At 28.8% G+C, this 21,627-nt stretch overlaps 1 protein-coding gene and 1 long non-coding RNA gene across 3 annotated transcripts in view; both read right to left on the bottom strand.

Moving 5' to 3' along the window:
• Positions 1-21,627, bottom strand: part of LOC306996367 (uncharacterized protein) — a 215,511-nt gene that overhangs the window by 14,727 nt on the left and 179,157 nt on the right. The gene's annotated exons all lie outside the window — the stretch shown is intronic.
• LOC307005221 lies at positions 15,508-17,357 on the bottom strand. Its single transcript, XR_013799235.1, has 3 exons — positions 17,205-17,357; positions 16,930-17,018; positions 15,508-15,793 (listed from the first exon to the last, which is right to left on the bottom strand). It is a non-coding gene; the product is annotated as an uncharacterized lncRNA (long non-coding RNA).

Raw genomic sequence — 21,627 nt, 5'->3', positions numbered from 1 at the left:
ATTTAGATTTAAGATTTATATTTAACATTTAGATTTAGATTAAATTTTTAGATTTAACATTTAGATTTAACATTTAGATTTAGATTTAACATTTAGATTTAACATTTAGATTTAGATTTAACATTTAGATTAAGATTACATTTTTAGATTTAACATTTAGATTGAGATTTAACATTTAGATTTAACATTTAGGTTTAGATTTAACATTTAGATTTAGATTTAACATTTAGATTTAACATTTAGATTGAGATTTAACATTTAGATTTAACATTTAGATTTAACATTTAGATTTATATTTAATATTTATATTTATTTATTTATATTTAATATTTAGATTTAACATTTAGATTTAGATTTAACATTTAGATTCAGCATTTAGATTTAACATATAGATTTAGATTTAGATTTAACATTTAGACTTAGATTTAACATTAAGATTCAGCATTTAGATTTAACATATAGATTTAGATTTAACATTTAGATTTAGATTTAACATTTAGATTCAACATTTGTATTTAGATTTAACATTTAGATTCAACATTTAGATTCAACATTTAGATTTAGATTTAATATTTATATTCAACATTTAGATTCAACATTTAGATTCAACATTTAGATTTAACATTTAGATTCAACATTTAGATTCAACATTTACATTTAGATTTAACATTTAGATTTAGATTTAACATTTAGATTTAGATTTAACATTTAGATTCAACATTTAGATTTAGATTTAACATTTAGATTCAACATTTAGATTTAGATTTAACATTTAGATTCAACATTTAGATTCAACATTTAGATTCAACATTTAGATTTAGATTTAATATTTAGATTTAACATTTAGATTTAGATTTAACATTTAGATTAAACATTTAGATTTAACATTTAGAATTAACATTTAAATTTAGATTTAACATTTAGATTTAACATTTAGATTTAACATTTAGATTTAACATTTAGATTTAGCATTTATATTTAACATTTAGATTTAGATTTAACATTTAGATTCAACATTTATATTTAATATTTAGATTTAACATTTAGATTCAATATTTAGATTTAGATTTAATAATTAGATTTAAAATTTAGATTTAGATTTAATCTTTAGATTTAATGTTTAGATTTAGATTTAACATTTAGATTTAACATTTAACATTTAGATTTAACATTTAACATTTAGATTTAACATTTAGATTTAGATTTAATATTTAGATTCAACATTTAGATTCAACATTTATATTTAGATTTAATATTTAGATTTAACATTTAGATTTAGATTTAACATTTAGATTCAACATTTAGATTCAACATTTATATTTAGATTTAATATTTAGATTTAGATTTAACATTTAGATTCAACATTTAGATTCAACATTTAGATTTAACATTTAGATTTAGATTTAACATTTAGATTTAGATTAAACATTTAGATTTAACATTTAGAATTAACATTTAGATTTAGATTTAACATTTAGATTTAACATTTAGATTCAACATTTATATTTAGATTTAATATTTAGATTTAACATTTAAATTTAGATTTAACATTTAGATTTAGATTTAACATTTAGATTCAACATTTAGATTTAGATTTAACATTTAGATTCAACATTTAGATTCAACATTTAGATTTAGATTTAATATTTAGATTTAACATTTAGATTTAACATTTAGATTAAACATTTAGATTTAACATTTAGAATTAACATTTAAATTTAGATTTAACATTTAGATTTAACATTTAGATTTAGATTTAACATTTAGATTTAACATTTATATTTAATATTTAGATTTAACATTTAGATTCAATATTTAGATTTAGATTTAATAATTAGATTTAAAATTTAGATTTAGATTTAATCTTTAGATTTAATGTTTAGATTTAGATTTAACATTTAGATTTAACATTTAGATTTAGATTTAACATTTAGATTTAGATTTAACATTTAGATTTAGATTAAACATTTAGATTTAACATTTAGAATTAACATTTAGATTTAGATTTAACATTTAGATTTAGATTAAACATTTAGATTTAACATTTAGATTCAACATTTAGATTTAGATTTAATATTTAGAATCAACATTTAGATTTAGATTTAACATTTAGATTTAACATTTAGATTTAGATTTAACATTTAGATTTAACATTAAGATTCAGCATTTAGATTTAACATATAGATTTAGATTTAACATTTAGATTTAGATTTAACATTTAGATTCAACATTTAGATTTAGATTTAATATTTAGATTCAACATTTAGATTTAGATTTAACATTTAGATTTAACATTTAGATTTAGATTTAACATTTAGATTTAGATTTAACATTTAGATTCAACATTTAGATTCAACATTTAGATTCAACACTTAGATTCAACATTTAGATTTAGATTTAACATTTAGATTTAACATTAAGATTCAGCATTTAGATTTAACATATAGATTTAGATTTAACATTTAGATTTAGATTTAACATTTAGATTCAACATTTAGATTCAACATTTAGATTCAACACTTAGATTCAACATTTAGATTTAGATTTAATATTTAGATTTAATATTTAGATTTAATATTTAGATTCAACATTTAGATTTAGATTTAATATTTAGATTCAACATTTAGATTCAACATTTAGATTTAGATTTAATATTTAGATTTAACATTTAGATTTAACATTTAGATTAAAGATTTTGATTTAGATTCAACATTTAGATTTAATATTTAGATTTAACATTTAGATTTAGATTTAATTTTTAGATTTAACATTTAGATTTAGATTTAACATTTAGATTTAACATTTAGATTTAGATTTAATTTTTAGATTCAACATTTAGATTTAGATTTAACATTTAGATTTAAGATTTATATTTAACATTTAGATTTAGATTAAATTTTTAGATTTAACATTTAGATTTAACATTTAGATTTAGATTTAACATTTAGATTTAACATTTAGATTTAGATTTAACATTTAGAATTAACATTTAGATTTAGATTTAACATTTAGATTTAGATTTAACATTTAGATTTAACATTTAGATTCAACATTTAGATTTAGATTTAGATTTAACATTTAGATTTAACATTTAGATTCAACATTTAGATTTAGATTTAATATTTAGATTTAACATTTAGATTCAACATTTAGATTCAACATTTAGATTCAACATTTATATTTATATTTAACATTTAGATTTAATATTTAGATTTAATATTTAGATTCATCATTTAGATTTAGATTTAATATTTAGATTTAATATTTAGATTTAATATTTAGATTCAACATTTAGATTCATCATTTAGATTTAGATTTAATATTTAGATTTAATATTTAGATTTAATATTTAGATTCAACATTTAGATTCAACATTTATATTTATATTTAACATTTAGATTTAATATTTAGATTCAACATTTAGATTCATCATTTAGATTTAGATTTAATATTTAGATTTAATATTTAGATTCAACATTTAGATTTAGATTTAATATTTAGATTCAAAATTTAGATTCAACATTTAGATTTAGATTTAATATTTAGATTTAACATTTAGATTTAACATTTAGATTAAAGATTTTGATTTAGATTCAACATTTAGATTTAATATTTAATTTAACATTTAGATTTAGATTTAATTTTTAGATTTAACATTTAGATTTAGATTTAACATTTAGATTTAACATTTAGATTTAGATTTAATTTTTAGATTCAACATTTAGATTTAGATTTAACATTTAGATTTAAGATTTATATTTAACATTTAGATTTAGATTAAATTTTTAGATTTAACATTTAGATTTAACATTTAGATTTAGATTTAACATTTAGATTTAACATTTAGATTTAGATTTAACATTTAGATTAAGATTACATTTTTAGATTTAACATTTAGATTGAGATTTAACATTTAGATTTAACATTTAGGTTTAGATTTAACATTTAGATTTAGATTTAACATTTAGATTTAACATTTAGATTGAGATTTAACATTTAGATTTAACATTTAGATTTAACATTTAGATTTATATTTAATATTTATATTTATTTATTTATATTTAATATTTAGATTTAACATTTAGATTTAGATTTAACATTTAGATTCAGCATTTAGATTTAACATATAGATTTAGATTTAGATTTAACATTTAGACTTAGATTTAACATTAAGATTCAGCATTTAGATTTAACATATAGATTTAGATTTAACATTTAGATTTAGATTTAACATTTAGATTCAACATTTGTATTTAGATTTAACATTTAGATTCAACATTTAGATTCAACATTTAGATTTAGATTTAATATTTATATTCAACATTTAGATTCAACATTTAGATTCAACATTTAGATTTAACATTTAGATTCAACATTTAGATTCAACATTTACATTTAGATTTAACATTTAGATTTAGATTTAACATTTAGATTTAGATTTAACATTTAGATTCAACATTTAGATTTAGATTTAACATTTAGATTCAACATTTAGATTTAGATTTAACATTTAGATTCAACATTTAGATTCAACATTTAGATTCAACATTTAGATTTAGATTTAATATTTAGATTTAACATTTAGATTTAGATTTAACATTTAGATTAAACATTTAGATTTAACATTTAGAATTAACATTTAAATTTAGATTTAACATTTAGATTTAACATTTAGATTTAACATTTAGATTTAACATTTAGATTTAGCATTTATATTTAACATTTAGATTTAGATTTAACATTTAGATTCAACATTTATATTTAATATTTAGATTTAACATTTAGATTCAATATTTAGATTTAGATTTAATAATTAGATTTAAAATTTAGATTTAGATTTAATCTTTAGATTTAATGTTTAGATTTAGATTTAACATTTAGATTTAACATTTAACATTTAGATTTAACATTTAACATTTAGATTTAACATTTAGATTTAGATTTAATATTTAGATTCAACATTTAGATTCAACATTTATATTTAGATTTAATATTTAGATTTAACATTTAGATTTAGATTTAACATTTAGATTCAACATTTAGATTCAACATTTATATTTAGATTTAATATTTAGATTTAGATTTAACATTTAGATTCAACATTTAGATTCAACATTTAGATTTAACATTTAGATTTAGATTTAACATTTAGATTTAGATTAAACATTTAGATTTAACATTTAGAATTAACATTTAGATTTAGATTTAACATTTAGATTTAACATTTAGATTCAACATTTATATTTAGATTTAATATTTAGATTTAACATTTAAATTTAGATTTAACATTTAGATTTAGATTTAACATTTAGATTCAACATTTAGATTTAGATTTAACATTTAGATTCAACATTTAGATTCAACATTTAGATTTAGATTTAATATTTAGATTTAACATTTAGATTTAACATTTAGATTAAACATTTAGATTTAACATTTAGAATTAACATTTAAATTTAGATTTAACATTTAGATTTAACATTTAGATTTAGATTTAACATTTAGATTTAACATTTATATTTAATATTTAGATTTAACATTTAGATTCAATATTTAGATTTAGATTTAATAATTAGATTTAAAATTTAGATTTAGATTTAATCTTTAGATTTAATGTTTAGATTTAGATTTAACATTTAGATTTAACATTTAACATTTAGATTTAACATTTAACATTTAGATTTAACATTTAGATTTAGATTTAATATTTAGATTCAACATTTAGATTCAACATTTATATTTAGATTTAATATTTAGATTTAACATTTAGATTTAGATTTAACATTTAGATTGAACATTTAGATTCAACATTTATATTTAGATTTAATATTTAGATTTAGATTTAACATTTAGATTCAACATTTAGATTCAACATTTAGATTTAACATTTAGATTTAGATTTAACATTTAGATTTAGATTAAACATTTAGATTTAACATTTAGAATTAACATTTAGATTTAGATTTAACATTTAGATTTAACATTTAGATTCAACATTTATATTTAGATTTAATATTTAGATTTAACATTTAAATTTAGATTTAACATTTAGATTTAGATTTAACATTTAGATTTAACATTTAGATTTAGATTTAACATTTAGATTTAACATTTAGATTCAACATTTAGATTTAGATTTAACATTTAGATTTAACATTTAGATTCAACATTTAGATTTAGATTTAACATTTAGATTTAGATTCAATATTTAGATTTAACATTTAGATTTAGATTTAGATTTAACATTTAGATTTAACATTTAGATTCAACATTTAGATTTAGATTTAACATTTAGATTTAACATTTCTATTTAACATTTAGATTCAACATTTAGATTTAGATTTAACATTTAGATTTAACATTTAGATTTAACATTTAGATTTAGATTTACATTTAACATTTCTATTTATAATTTAGAATTAGATTTAACATTTAGATTCAACATTTACATTTAGATTTAACATTTAGATTTAGATTTAACATTTAGATTTAGATTTAACATTTAGATTCAACATTTACATTTAGATTTAGATTTAACATTTAGATTTAGATTTAACATTTAGATTCAACATTTAGATTTAGATTTAACATTTAGATTCAACATTTAGATTTAGATTTAATATTTAGATTTAACATTTAGATTTAGATTTAACATTTAGATTAAACATTTAGATTTAACATTTAGAATTAACATTTAGATTTAGATTTAACATTTAGATTTAACATTTAGATTTAGATTTAACATTTAGATTTAACATTTAGATTCAGCATTTATATTTAACATTTAGATTCAACATTTATATTTAATATTTAGATTTAACATTTAGATTCAACATTTAGATTTAGATTTAATAATTAGATTTAAAATTTAATCTTTAGATTTAATGTTTAGATTTAATGTTTAGATTTAGATTTAACATTTAGATTTAACATTTAACATTTAGATTTAACATTTAGATTTAATCTTTAGATTTAATGTTTAGATTTAGATTTAACATTTAGATTTAACATTGAACATTTAGATTTAACATTTAGATTCAACATTTAGATTTAGATTTAATATTTAGATTCAACATTTAGATTCAACATTTATATTTAGATTTAATATTTAGATTTAACATTTAGATTTAGATTTAACATTTAGATTCAACATTTAGATTCAACATTTAGATTTAGATTTAATATTTAGATTTAGATTTAACATTTAGATTCAACATTTAGATTCAACATTTAGATTTAACATTTAGATTTAGATTTAACATTTAGATTTAGATTAAACATTTAGATTTAACATTTAGAATTAACATTTAGATTTAGATTTAACATTTAGATTTAACATTTAGATTTAGATTTAACATTTAGATTTAGATTTACATTTAACATTAATATTTATAATTTATATTTAGATTTAACATTTAGATTTAGATTTAACATTTAGATTTAACATTTAGATTTAGATTTAATATTTAGGTTTAACATTTAGATTTAGATTTAACATTTATATTTATAATTTAGATTTAGATTTACATTTAACATTTATATTTATAATTTAGATTTAGATTTAACATTTAGATTTAGATTTAACAGATTTAGATTTAACAGATTTAGATTTAACATTTAGATTCAACATTTATATTTATATTTAACATTTATATTTATTTATTTATATTTAATATTTATATTTAACATTTATATTTAGATTTAGATTTAACATTTAGATTTAGATTTAATATTTAGATTTAACATTTAGATTTAGATTTAATTTTTAGATTTAACGTTTAGATTTAACTTTTAGATTTAGATTTAATTTTTAGATTTAACAGATTTAGATTTAACATTTAGATTCAACATTTATATTTATATTTAACATTTATATTTATTTAATTATATTTAATATTTATATTTAACATTTATATTTATATTTAGATTTAGATTTAACATTTATATTTAGATTTAGATTTAATATTTAGATTTAACATTTAGATTTAGATTTAATTTTTAGATTTAACGTTTAGATTTAACTTTTAGATTTAGATTTAATTTTTAGATTTAACGTTTAGATTTAGATTTAACATTTAACATTTAGATTTAGATTTAACATTTAGATTTAGATTCTTTTTTTTTTTTTTTACAGACAACATGCAGACCAAAGTAGTGCAGTAACGAACAATCTGGTAAATTCATAATTGAAATAAAAGTGTGTAAATGTGTGTGTGTATGTTTGTGTGTGTGTGTGTGTGTGTGTGTGTGTGTGTGTGTGTGTGTGTGTGTGTGTGTGTGTGTGTGTGTGTGTGTGTGTGTGTGTATAAGTAAAGTAGCCATTTATTATTTATTACCATCTTCATTACCATCACCACCACTCCTCACTACCATCTTACTGCCAACATTGTACTAGTCAAATTGTATTCCCATTTCCATTTCCATCTTTTCTCCCATGTAACAATTGCCATTGTCAGCATTCTACAAATAATTTTTTAGATGGTAGGATAATAATAAAATACAATACAATAAGATAGTACGTTCCGGGTTACTTGACTGTAACCCTGTTCCCTGAAAAAGCGGAACGAGATGCTGCGCTGCTTAGCGCATTGGGAACGTCTTTAAAGGAGAACTCCGGTCAATATTAACATTGAGCTCAATTTTTAGTAAATTTGGAGTGCTGTCAATACAGAGAACAACGACAAAAATCGGTGTTGCCTACACAGTGTTATCCTCTTTTTAAAATTTGCACCCTATTGACTTGAATGGGGCACGTTATAAACCTGCTTTTATTTCTCTTATCATCCTTGATGTGTCATTACAAGTGCCCAGCCATGTTGAGTGATTCCTTCAGAGTGAACACGAGTGAATCTGACTGCAGTAGATGTGAAAGATATGAATAAAAATGATGTTATATCAGCCAGCGCACATACCTGTATTTAGTTCCTGTTTTCGGTCGAAGTCAAAGTAGTCGATTGTCGAGTTGACGCGCATAGGTTTAGTTACTTAGATCACGCGCGTGAACTCGACAATCGACTACTTTGGACTTCGACCGAAAACAGGAACTAAATACAGGTATGTGCGCTGGCTGATATAACATCATTTTATTCATATCTTCATGGAGATCCTCAAGGAGGACAGTCTAGCTGTAATCTGGCCACTGCACGAGTCACCAACTCGAGTAACCTCTCACACGCTTTATCATAACGAGAGAAGTGCATCATAATTATTTAGATGGCTTTTTCAATATTTAATCCCTCAGAATTAAATGTGGCCAAAGAACAGCCAGACAAAAAATTATTACAAGCATTTGATATATTGCATTGAATATCTGATTTCTCATCATCATTCAATTCATCAGCAATAAATACAGCCAAATATCAATCAGACACGGTCTGGATGACAGGCTGCATTTAAATCTTTCATAAGCTCAGCCTGGTATGCCTGTAGTGTACAGCGCAGTACCAGCCTGACCCGCTGAAAATGCATGTGATAATACGATCCCAGGGGAGAGATAGCCTGCGCGCGTCTCTCCAATCTGAGACAGCATCATATAATCTCGTGTGTAACACAGGTTAGAATTCAGCTATCTAAGAAACAGAAAGAAAATAATATAATTTTCAAATAATTATATTTCTAATAAAATACTGAAAGTATTAAACAAAAACTGAATAAAGTCATTGCAGTTAATATAATAAATTGATAAAATAACTAAATGCCTAATTAACATATTCAGTCTGGACTGAGACTGCGCGTGACGTCATTGAGACGAGACGCGAAAGCAACGAGAGACGCGAGAGGAAAAAAGCTAAGATAAATCTGAGGCAAATATCTAAATAATCCTTGCTAATATTCGAATAATATGATGTATATTATGTTGCAGACCTATTATTTAACTATATTGGGTTATTGTTGATATTGCCGCTGACGATTGTTGATTGAGAACCCCTGTGAAATCCAATGTGGGTTAAAAGCATATGAACCCCAGATTTGGTCAGGTTTTTTGTGTGATTGGATCAAACCCTTCATACAATGAGATGGCGAGCCTCCCAACCGAACCTCTGTGAACTTGAGAAGTGCAGTTCCTGTGTAATCCTGTGCGGTCCAATGGATTAGTACTTCTACTGATCAGGTGGAATCCAATTTATTGCATATTCTGACTGGTAGGACCTGACTAGTCAATTATTTTGCACTATTGACTGTTGAAACAAAGCTTTCATCTACACCAAGAGACTTTTGCACACACTAACATATTTTTTTCACCTTGGATGACAAAGGAACATTCATTTATACACATTGTTGGAATTGTGGAATTGTTTTCAAATAGTTTCAAATTGAACTATTGTATTTTTCTTTTCTTATTTCAATTGTTTTAATTTGGGTTTATATTTTCTATGATCTTTTATATAAAGATTTTTAAAAAAAAAACTAAAGATAAGAAAAGCTCTTATTAAACTAACAGTTAGTAAAACTAAATATCTATAAACCGAAATAGAAACTAAACAACTGAAATATAAGTCGAAAACCTAGAAACAAATAGAAAAGAAAGCTATTTATAAACCTATTTAAATAGCGAACAGAGCTCAAGGATACCAAAAAGTACAACAAGGGATTGAAAAGAACAATTATTTCATTTGTTTTTATTTATTTTTCTTCTATTGTTGTTGTGGTTGTGTTACATTTGTTTTATCGTTATTACTTTTGCACCAACAAAATACATTGAGTCATTTCCAGCTATTCTCTGTGTCCTTGTGTGCCTTGACCACTTACCCTCCTGTAACGAACCTAGTCACTGGTCCAATATCAGGTGCCTAAAGTAACCTGTCCCTGTGTCAATTAACTCTTGTGTTACACGTGCCTTTGCACCCGCGATAGTCGAATTGGTCGACGTCGAGGGCACAAAGACACGTCATGTATATATATATATAATGTTTACATCTTTATTTATAATCTTTGAGTGTCTTTGTTGTGATCAGTGTAGTCTGGCCACTGCACGAACGATCGCCCCGAGCAGTTCTCCTTTTATCATCACAGGAGGAACGCTCGTAGGCGGCAAACTCACGAGATTAAAATGTCCTCTGCCCGAGCCGAAGAAGCGCCGAGGCACGCTTCGGTAGTCAGGCAAAAGGACATCGCGATCTGGAGAGAGAGCAAGCGAAAAGGACGCACCTGTCTCTCGCTTCTCAGCCAGATCGACATGCGTGCCCCACAATCGCATTGTAGGTGCCACCCCTTTGAAATAAGCAAAGCGAACGCGAAGCACTTTAACTGTGAACATTCCACTGTGCTCGAATTCACCATGCTCAAACGCAAGGGCAGCATGCTCTTTCCCCAAACAAACAAAGCAGCAAGCGTGTGTATCCAGTTCTGACATAGGACGAGAACATGGAGGGACACAGCACTTACTCTGTTGACACATTTCTCTTTCTCTTTTACTTTCTCTAAACTCCTTTTTAGATTGTAGAGAGATGAGAAAGATAAAATCTGCACACTGTCAGTGATAAACTAAATAACTCCTAACAAAGATCTGTAGTAGATAGAGAGGAGATAAATGCTTGCACACCAAACACAGAGAGGTCTCTGAAGACAAAAGACCTGACGATGCACCTGCGGCTCATCTAATTATAGCCTTGCGTCGCTGGTGCGCGCCGATGACGTCACCGACCGAGGCTATATTACTTCCGGTCGATTCCATCGACGTGTTTACACACTATATTCACAGCAGGTCACGATTAAAGACGTTCCCAATGTGCTAAGCAGCGCAGCATCGATTGTAGCTTTTGAAAGGGAACTCTTGTCTGCGCAGCAAAACTCAAATGAGTCTGGTAAGTGAACCTCATTCTGCCTTTAAAACATTTACACAACAGATTCTTATCTTCTTACCTTAAGTATTGTCTTTGGCATAATCTGTACTTTTTTAAATAATATTTTAAGATAGAAATGTTTCTGAACATCGTACACTTAATTCTACTTTGCTCCTAGGCTGGGACAGTGTGACCTGTCAAGCATTTTACTGCTGGTTCACCTGCTCCCCCCTACGTCAAAAGGCCACAAGAAGAGCGCTAAAATTAGCTCATATCAAGCTGGTTGAATGTGCCGAGATATCTCAAGGTATTCCGTGTTTAATGTTTTTCATCCACTTGTTCTGATACTGCTGTTGCTTGTGTTGCATAACTTAAATTAATATTTTCTGTCTCTGTGTTCGTCACAGATTGGAGCCAGTGTTGAGGCCTTCCTAGGGAGCTTGGAACCAGGACAGCCCTTACTCCTCTGTGTTGGTGAACAGAAGAACAACAGAAGGCCATCCCTTGCCAGGCGCAAACATCCCTGGCAGCTTTCGATGAGCTTTTCATGGCACACTTCATCTTCAGTGTTAACTGCCATGAATCCCTCAACAGCTTCTACACATTCATCCAAACCACAGTGTTTAACATCGACGTGGGAAGTGCCAAGGAAAGTCCCAGAGTAAAGGAACTCAGAGCAAGGCTGTTGCACACTAATACTTGAGGTGATACACATCCTTGTTTGCAAATATGCTGATATGTTTTATTTGTAAGGCACACCAGAAAAGTTCTGCATTGCTTTGTCTGCATTCGAGACTTCACCATGGATTATATCCAGGAAAGACATTACATTTGAAATGTGGACAACCGTCATTTGACAAGCATCATTTGTTAAACCTGTGTGGATCTGTTGTAGCACAATTGCAAGCATCAGGTGTTGCTGAGAGCACTGTCCAAGCAATGGTAGGGTCAATGAAGAGCTTGTAAATGACATTCATAAGCAAACAAGAGAGGCTGTTCTCAGCTGTACTTCTTCAGAGATTTCAGCAACCGATTTGGAAAAAAAGGTGGAAAATTGTTTTTATCAATTGGAAAATCCTTTCTCAGTCTTACAGCAGCCAAACGACAGAAGTTCTTCGAGAAAAAGTGGGAAATAGTTGAACCTGTAGAGTATGTTCTTGGGGTGCGTTTTGATTTGCGAAGAGATCGGACAACAGCAGTTTACAATCAGATGCCTGTAACAGATACATTTGTGTATGTACCCATCTTGGGAACCCTTAAATCTACCCTTGTGGAAAAAAAGTGCACTTTAGTGTACTTTTATAAAGTGTACTTATTACACAAATAATATACTTTAAAAGTATACACTTAAGTGTGAATTAAATGCAATCTTTTGGGCGCACTTAATGCACATTAAGTATAATTAATTTCAAATTTATTACATATTAAGTTGAAATAAAATGCAATAAGTTGCCATTAAGAGTGATTTTTTGGAACAACTTAAGCGGGACTTTAATACAACTTTATACCTACTTTCATAATTGTTTCTAGTGTCTTTAAAATATACTTAAAGTGCACTACACAATATACTGACACGCAATTAATGTGAACTAAAATATACTTTAATGTCAGTTAAAAATACACTTAAGTGTGAATTAAATGTATTGTTTTGGGCGCACTCAATGCACATTAAGTGTAATTAATTTAAAATGTATCACATATTAAGTTGAAATAAAATGCAATAAGTTGCCATTAAGAGTGATTTTTTGGAACAACTTAAGTGGGACTTTAATACAACTTTATATCTACTTTCATTACAGCTTCTAGTGTCTTTAAAATATACTTTAAGTGCACTACACAATATACTGACACACAATTAATGTGAACTAAAATATACTTTAATGTCAGTTAAAAATACACTTAAGTGTGAATTAAATGTATTGTTTTGGGCGCACTCAATGCACATTAAGTGTAATTAATTTCAAATGTATCACATATTAAGTTGAAATAAAATGCAATAAGTTGCCATTAAGAGTGATTTTTTGGAACAACTTAAGTGGGACTTTAAAGCTAGAGTAGGTAATGTTGGAGAGCTAGCCAGATTTGAAAGTGGCACCTCTTCTAAGCTCCGCCCCCTCCTGTCAGTGCTCCGTCCAAAGCTACGCCCCCCCACAAACATGAACGCGCATCCACATTTGGAGTCAGCTGCATGTACCTACCAGTGATGCGCGGGTTGATCCAAAATGAGCGGGTGCCTGCGCCCGCGGTTACGAGTCATCCAAAAATATTTTTAATGATATTCGGGTCGCGGTCGGTCGGGTCGTTTACCTTTGTAATTTATATAGTACTAGACACAATGTTCTATGAAATACATAGGTCTACACTTTATTGTCTGAATGCGCGAGGATGACGCACGAGCAGTCTGCAGATGAAAGTGGGAAATCCTTATTTACCTTTTGAATGTTGAGCGCATTATTAACTTTTGAATAAAAGCTGACGCGGGACAAAATGCCCGATTTCCCAACGCGTTGAACTGAGCAATGCCATTGTGCCATTTTAATAGGCTACTTTTAAACGCGTATAGCTCAGTAATGTCAGTTTTATGTAGCCTATTTGCTGAGAGGGGGCGGGGTTTTTGTTGGTACACGTCGATTAGACTGGATAAACACATGCAGCATCTTAATTGTTAAGAAAATTAAACGAAATAAATGAATAAATCAAGCCTTTGCGGTCCGAGTTGCGGGCGGGTTAGTTGAAAACGTCTGTCGGGTGCGGGTTGTTTATACATTGACCCGCGCATCACTGCTGTGCACGCAGTGGTGCTCGGGCACGAGACATGAAGGCATCTGATTGGTTCTTTACATTCGCACCGAATGGCAGTGATTGGTCAGAGTTTGTACTGTCCTACAGCTGCTACAGAGGTCAGATTTGTTTCATTCCTTTTTCTGAACACGTAATGTATTGACTACCATCAGAATGGAAGGACCATTTCACCCAGTATAAAAAAAAATGTTTCTGAACAGGATTACCAACCCTACCTTTAATACAACTTTATATCTACTTTCATTACAGCTTCTAGTGTCTTTAAAATATACTTTAAGTGCACTACACAATATACTGACATGCAATTAATGTGAACTAAAATATACTTTAATGTAATATACATGTACATCGTTCGTTATATAATTAAATACATTTATAATTTAAAAAAATTATAATAAATTTGTAATTTAGTACATTTCAAATTTTAATAAAAAAAAAAATCTCTTAATAACCTAGTTACAATCAAAAGAAACAATATACATAAACACAAACAGTTACAACACTTTAACTCCTTTAGAAAGAGTCTGGAGGACAATGAAGCTTATATGCACAATCATTTTCTTCCTCAAATACAAAGGTACCTAAACATCACAGAAAACATTATGCATTTTTACATTTTCAGAAAACATTCTGTATGATATATAAAATTGTTTTTGTTTCCATGTAATTTACTGGTACTACTACTTTTGGGGTAATTTGGAATTTGGTCCCCATAAAAAAAACACATACACATACACACACACACACACACACACACACACACACACACACACACACACACACACACACACACACACACACACACACACACACGCACACACACCTAATATTAACAAAGATGAATAAATACAGTAAATAAATTGTTCATTGTTAGTTCATTTTGGCTAATGTATAAACTAATGTTAGCAAATTAGACTTAATATTAAAGTAAAAATATTAAAGCTCTTAAACCTTTACTAGCACCAACAGGACCAAATGGTTTCTTCTAAAATCTTACTCAATTACAGTGAATGTAAGTTTGTCTAAAAACAAAAAACAAAACAAAATCTGAAGAACTCCAACGGCATAAAAACAAGAAAACCAAAATCGTTTGTCACCAAATGTTTTGAAGTTGTTGGAAAGTGCTGTTTATGTCTATGTCCCAGAAGCTCTCCAGAGTATATGTGAATGGAAATGTTCCAGAGAAGCAGGAAAGTCAGAAAAAATACCTTGAAGAAAGAAAACAAAAACAGAAGGAAAACAATTGTTTATAAAAACAGATCCAGTCCATTATTATATTTGGCTCAATTGAATGAAAGTGTTAGATATACAGTTGCGCTTTAAAGTTATACACATTGCAGTATCTGCAAAATGTTAATAATTATAGTAATAAGAGGGATAACAAAAAATGTTGTTCTCTTTTTATTTAGTACTGCCCTGATGAAGCAGTTTATTCATTCCCCAATCAAATGTCAATAAATTTTCGTCATAGTTGTCGTCATTTAAAACTGGTTTTTATTTAGTTATCGTCTCGTTTTCGTCTGTGAAAAAATGTCGGTGACGAAAATAATGATACAAATTATTCGTCATTAGTAACATTGCAAGATGGCTGTGGATGAACACCAGTTGTTTGAAACAGCTTTGGCCGCTACAATGAACGAGTTAGACTTTTATCTAAAAGAGGAACCGAAGACGGTGCTTGAAACGTTCCTTTGCAAGAAGGATGTTTTTACTGTTTTGCCGGCAAGAGTCTAATCTACCAGTTAGCTCCGCTGGTAGTTAGGCGTATGGGGCTTAGTTGTGATTGGTCGTACTAGTATTATCCAATTGCGTGCAGTGAGATTTTCAAATACATGCTTGGTGCCGCCCCTCGAGTTGGGTGATTTATATTACTCAATGCCAGACCCTTAATCTTTCGGATTTGGGTCTGGATTTCCAGGCTAGCAGTTCCTGGATGTTAAAGTTGAATTTACTGTCCAATTCGAACCACTGAATTTGCGAAGCGGAAAATTGTTTTTGACCAAAAATCACCTGTTAAATATTATAGGTTGTATTTTTAAACCATTTGAATATTTTTTAAGTAAAATATTAAAGGTGAATATGGATTATTGGATTTTTAATAATGAAAATGGGTTTGAAATGTTTTTAATCTAAATATTCACAGCTTAAATTTCAACCCAAAATGCAAGCCCTAAAAATACAATGCATTAAAATGCAAGCATAGTTAATGCAATGCATTTTTTTTTTGTTCAAGTAGTGCAATTCAACAGGCTTTTTTGTTTCAAAAACATTTGCCATTATTTTACTTCCATACCCAAGACCCATGCAAATGTTTCCTCATCTTGGATGGTAAGTTTCAGCTTACCGCGCAAATCTTCATGAAGGATGTTCCTGTATTTACTGGTACCACGGTTGACACAGCAATTCTGCGGCCCTCTTCCTTTGGTTTGATACCTGTAAAATATATGATGATTATAGGGGCATCTGTAAATGCACAGGTGGGAATTTATTACTTACAAATGGAGAAGATTCAAAGTATTTAAAAGCTATAGGGATAGTAAGTGACTTGATAGCAGTGTTTCAGCTTGATCAGGGTGTGCTGTCTGTGCAACAATTCATGACAAATTATGTTAACATCACCTCATCAATAAAGGCCTGTGATTCCACACCGCTTGCACTGTATCTCCAATCACAAATGAACTGATCCTGCAAAATGAACGTGTAACTCCAGATAAGCACAAAAAAATTACATATTCCAAAACAAATAGTAACTGAACAACTCACTCTTCAAATGCAAAAATAAAAAAATAATGCTACATTACAAGCATTATTTCCAGAGTGATATATTACATTTTTATGGTGGTTATAACATTGATTATACGTATTAAATGTATATAAATGTCTTCGAGTGTTACAATATTGAAGCTGTATTTAGCAAATTTGACTAAGTCATTTAGTAATTTTTAAATGATTTAAAAAGTCGGTTTAATTAAATTATATATATTTTCAGCAGCCAAATTCGTCGAACACACCCACACGCGAACATATTATGATGTAAGAAATTATTAGAATGCAATCATAGATAAATTATTGAAAACCTGATTAATTCACCTCCCGAGTCTATTGCGTCTGTCTGCGATTAAAATAATGTAATGTGTTACACAGTCTTAATCGCAATAACAAGCCATGTTACGGTGAAAATTTTTAAATAAAGAAAGCATCAAGATATACTTACTTGACTCATTGCAGTATAACGTCTCATCTGTAATCAAACGTGGCGTGGAGTTCTCTTCCTGATTGCGCAGCTTCAGTTTCCTTTCCTCACGAATCGCGATTACAGAAACATAACAGTGCATTTTTCAAACTCTGGTGAAGTAGTGCGTCATCGTGACGTAGTATTTCTGGCGCATGCGCATTAAATAAAGTTAATATATTTCATGCATGGTTATATTTCAGCTTTTTAATTTCTGTTCAAACCATAGGTTCAAACTCATTGTGTTGTTAGACTCTGTAAGTTCACAAAACTTGATTCATTCACCTAACTAAAAGTCAATCATTTTTATAGTGTAGTGTAGTCTAATTTAAATTAAATGTATTTTAACTGCATTTAAATGCAGTTTAATTTTGTTTAGATTTGTTTAACTTTGCTCACAATTAAATGTGTTTAATTTAATTAGATCAACATAATGATATTAAAAGTATTCTCTACACAGATGTAAAGTACAATACGTTAATACATTAAGAACTCCTCTCATAAATTACATTTTATTGTCAAATATTATGTAGAAAACTGACACTTTTAATTGAGTTCATAGAGCAGAAGCTGGTGATAAAAATGTCAACAATAAGTTGTACTGGAGTATACTGTATAAACAAATGTATTGCAGTTTAGAGGAAAAATACATTTCAAGTGCATTAATGCACACAATATATTATAGACTAAACACATTTATAATACATCAACAAAATCATTTTGGACAACACACTTGAGTTGAAATTAAAAACAATTATTTTCCATATTTTCCATTAAAATTATTCTTTTATTTAGTATATTAGTCAATACATCAAAATAACTGTTTAAGTAAAACTTAAGTAGACATTATTACAAAGTGCCTTTTTAAAACATGCACTTACGTGTGTTTAGAAATATTGTGATGAAAGTGTACTTACTTTAAGTTCAACTTAATTAGACATTATTACAAAGTGCATTTGTAAAAAGTGCACTTAAGTGTGTTAAGAAATATTGTGATGAAAGTGTACTTACTTTAAGTTCAACTTAAGTAGACATTATTACAAAGTGCATTTGTAAAAAGTGCACTTAAGTGTGTTAAGAAATATTGTGATAAAAGTGTACTTACTTTAAGTTCAACTTAATTAGACATTATTACAAAGTGTATTTGTAAAAAGTGAACTTAAGTGTGTTAAGAAATATTGTGATGAAAGTGTACTTACTTTAAGTTAAACTTAATTAGACATTATTACAAATTGCATTTGTAAAAAGTGCACTTAAGTGTGTTAAGAAATATTGTGATGAAAGTGTACTTACTTTAAGTTCAACTTAATTAGACATTACAAAGTGTATTTGTAAAAAGTGCACTTAAGTGTGTTAAGAAATATTGTGATGAAAGTGTACTTACTTTAAGTTAAACTTAATTAGACATTATTACAAAGTGCATTTGTAAAAAGTGCACTTAAGTGTGTTAAGAAATATTGTGATGAAAGTGTACTTTAAGTTCAACTTAATTAGACATTATTACAAAGTGCATTTGTAAAAAGTGCACTTAAGTGTGTTAAGAAATATTGTCATTAAAGTGCATTCCCTTTAAGTACACTTAAGTGGTATTTAATTTGAACTATATTATATTATCTGCAAGTGCACTTTTCAAAAAGTATACTTTTATGATATTAAGCACACAAAAAGTACGCTTTCAATACAATTAAGCACACTTCTTTTTCACAAGGGTATGTTTAAGAATAGTGAATTATGTGAAAGTTTCCTGCAGGTCAGGCAACATAAAGAAGGTGTTTATAAAGATATATGTGATGGTTCATACTTCAAAAGTAATGATTTGTTTTCCCAGCAAAAACATGCTCTACAGATTCAGCTTTGTTATGATGATTTTGAGATGGCAAAACTCCTTTGGGTTCAAAGAAAGGGATACACAAGCTTGGTTGCATTTACTTTATATTTGAGGAATCTGGCCCAAAAATGTAATTCTGTTCTGATGAATATTCATGTTGTGGCACTTTTTCATTCACAAGACCTGAAGAAATATGGATGTGATGAAATACTTAAATTGATTCCAAATAGTATTACAAATCAATACAGATCAATACAACTCGGTAGTGTTGTAAGAAAAACACACATTTGTGTTACATTTTGACACTACGCACTGGTGTTGGGTAAATTCAAGACTAACCAGTGTTGACTAGTGTAAAATGTTAACTATTTAGAGAGTTAATGCAAGAGTTCTTTGCTTTTTCCATTGTCGAGTAGCCTATCACGTCTGAAATGCGAGCAAGTGTCTTCGTGCTTACAGAGCGGCCGGTGCTTCATATGTTGTTGATGTGTGTGAGACGTCGTTGCCGTAAAGCAAGTCGTGATTCTCGTGAGATTTGTCGGGGGCGCTCCTCTCAAACTTGCATTGCTGGTTTTTCCAGCGGCGTCCCCCCCAAGCTTTACTACCAGGATAATTCGCCCTACTATGAGTTTGTTTACCACCGAAATTACTTTGAAGCTGATATATTAAGGTACAATTTCTACATAGTGTGCCTTTAAGAGCAGGCGCGCTTGTTCCATGGCGGATTGCTATTATAACGGCGGATTTACCAGCGCACGGCAGGAGCACCTTTACATGATGGTAAAGTGATTTTGCAGTCTTCAGAGTTTTGTTTTCTGGTTCTTGACCGACAACACACTTTGTCAGTTGTCCTTATATACCTATCTGTCTTGCCACTATTGGTTTCTGAATAATTTGGGTAAATGTGTAAGCTAGATTTATGCCTATTTTTTCACATATTCATGGACACCACAATTATTTCCCCTCATGTGGTAATATTTTCTTTGGAATCACTTATGGTTTACAAAAATGGGAACTGCTGCGTCTGTGTAGATGAAAGTAGCAAAGTGTATGCGCGTTGTGCACACGCTACATTATGGCCAAGCATGCCCCCTTAAAATAGCATCTGAATAACTAGGTTTTTCCTGGTCTGTGGAGGAATTGTTTTGTGAAACTGCAGAATATCACCAGGGAACGTTTGCGCCAGAACACACCTCCTCTTTTCGCTGAACTGCCCCCCCGAGCGCAAGTTCATTCCCTAATTTACCGACGTGCGTCTGTGGAGGGAAAAGTCTGCTGTGCGTCGGGTGCAAAATTGGAATGATACGTGCGTCGGTGTACAAAGTCAATTGCGCTGGGTGCAAGATAGGGCCCATAAAGTCTGAATCGATGGAACTTTTTCTAAATCGTTTACATAGGTCCATTTGTGGGGTTAGCAAATTTATCCATGCAACTTTTAGTGTGCAGGATTTATTGGAACGTTGGAGTGAAAAAAAACGCACTGATGAATGATACACCACACAAAGCCTGAGATTCTTCACGTCATGCCTGTCGAGCCTGAGTCTTCCGACAAGATGGTGCGCATCAGTCAGCCCGTCCACGGAAGCTGTCCCTGAGATGCTCAGCCCCAATTTGCCAGCTCCGCCCTGTTCCCCTGAACTGCCGGCTACGCCCTGTTCCCCTGAACTGCCGGCTACGCCCTATTCCCCTGAACTGCCGGCTACGCCCTGTTCCCCTGAACTGCCGGCTCCACCCTGGAGGCTTCCTGCTCTGGGTAAGCCACACCCTCGTCAGCCACCAGGGCGCACATCCTGTTGATTGCATATGGCACGAGGCCGTGCCTTGCGGAGGGGGAGGTTCTGTCACATTGAGTACATCTATCCATCAACAAAGTTATCCACGGCTCTGGAGGGTTAATAAAGGCCTTCTGAGTCAAAGCGATGAGTTTGTGTAAAGTAAATAAAGTAAAATTCTAGCTTCCGCCATACACAGTCTACTTGCGC

This window comes from Phoxinus phoxinus (assembly GCF_949152265.1).
Source record: "Phoxinus phoxinus genome assembly, chromosome: 1".
NCBI classification, from domain to species: domain Eukaryota; kingdom Metazoa; phylum Chordata; class Actinopteri; order Cypriniformes; family Leuciscidae; genus Phoxinus; species Phoxinus phoxinus.
Note: the sequence above shows the minus strand (reverse complement) of the source record. Positions and strands in the feature narration are given on the sequence as shown.